Raw genomic sequence first — 1,874 nt, forward strand, 5'->3', positions numbered from 1 at the left:
GAGCGTCTCCATGCACACAGTAACATGGAAACATCTTGTGTTTTTACTAGATATACATATTTAATTCTGGAGAATTCCAAAGAAAGTCTATTATTTCCATTTTCAGTATCCATTCATTCATGATACTGCTTCAATCAACAATTCTAATAATATTCAAAATTAAAGAGTAAAATGGATATTCCCCTAGAAAATATCCCTTTACTGTCAGCCAAAGACACTTCCGTTAATGGGCAATAAAGTCCGGATGAAACATGAACCACAGTTATCACAGGGCTTTCTATGCAAACATAATTCAAGATAATCCTTCTCAATTTAGACTGTGCCATGGCCAGACATGAAATGCCAGTTGGTATGAAATTGTCCACATGGCCGGGGGCGGTGGCTCATGCCTGTAATCCCATCATTTTGGAGGCTGAAGCAGGTGGATCACCTGAGATCAGAAGTTCGAGACCAGCCTGGCCAACATGGCAAAACCCCACCTCTACTAAAAATACAAAAAATTAGCTGGGCATGGTGGCAGGTGCCTGTAATCCTCACTACTCAGGAGGCTGAGGCAGGAGAGTCAATTTAGCCTGGGAGGTGGAAGTTGTAGTGAGCCGAGATTGCACCACTGAACTCCAGCTTGAGTGACAGAGTGAGACTCCGCCAAAAAAAAAAAAAAAGTTTGTGATGAAAACTCAAACATTAAATTGGCCATATTAAATTTAGAAATCTTCTTTTACATAATATAATTACTTCTTCAATTCTCTTTCACAATATGATTTCCACAAAGTACTATTCCAACCCACCTTCTTCACAGAGGCCACCTTCCACCTCCTCTCCTGGGCAAAGTCTGTGGCCATCCACTGCATCTCCTCCAGCAGATAGCCCCAGTGGGACTTGGGCCGTGGGGCCTCCTGCAGCTTCGGCAGATGCCTCTGGGACCACAGACCTGTTTTCCTCAGCTCCGCAACGCACTGATGCACCTGGTTCTCCTGAAAGATAGGAGCAGTTCATCAGCTGTGAAGACAGAGACTCCAGCCCCTTTGTCACGGGCTCAGATTAAGGACCTGAATGAGGGAACACGGTGCCCAGGTGGTCCCCAATGCAGACCACACTGGGTGCTGGTGGGGGGACCTGCAGTGCCCAGACGCTGTGCATGCACCCCAGATGCCCCCTGCTCTAGAATCTGAGTAGGCTGGTGCCAAAGAATCACCAGAGAAGCAGCTATGGCCAGTTCTTCAGATGCCTTTACCGTCTGCCATATTATAGAGAAACATTTCAACTTCTAATTTAAACAGCTTGTAGCAAAAGCAACTTCTCCCACAGATAACTGAGCTCTCTCACCAGCTTGATCTGCTCTGCAATCTTGTCCTAAGGGCTCTCCTATGGCCACAGGGCTCGGTGGTGGGGGGTGGGGTGGGGCGGGTGGTGCTGTACTCTGGGCTCTGGGCACCATGGCCACAGCCACACCTGCACGTCTGGATGCACCTGGAGAGGCAGCTTTGTGACTTGCTGGGGGGTGCCGCTTGTCTGCACGGAGCAGATGGAAAGGGGTGCTGCCCACAGGAGCTAAGGGTGGAGGAGGTGACAAGGGGCAGAGTGTTTGCAACAACTGGTTACCCTCAAGGGCAGCAAGCAACCCGTCACTAATGCATTCAGTTCTCAATTTCACTAAAATCTTTACCCAGAATGCTGACTTACGGCCCTCACCATTTCACCAGAAGCGCTTAGTAGAGGAAAAACATTGAACAAGTTAGATCTAGTCCTTTACACTCACTGGAAACACAGATTCCTGGAGAAGCACAGACCACCAAGAATATTCTGACACCGCAGCCCATGTGGGTCAGGACTCAGCCTGTGCCCGGGTTTGGAGGGCAGCCCCTCTGGGTACC

Source organism: Mandrillus leucophaeus, unplaced genomic scaffold, assembly GCF_000951045.1.
Source record: "Mandrillus leucophaeus isolate KB7577 unplaced genomic scaffold, Mleu.le_1.0 Scaffold237, whole genome shotgun sequence".
Lineage (NCBI taxonomy): Eukaryota > Metazoa > Chordata > Mammalia > Primates > Cercopithecidae > Mandrillus > Mandrillus leucophaeus.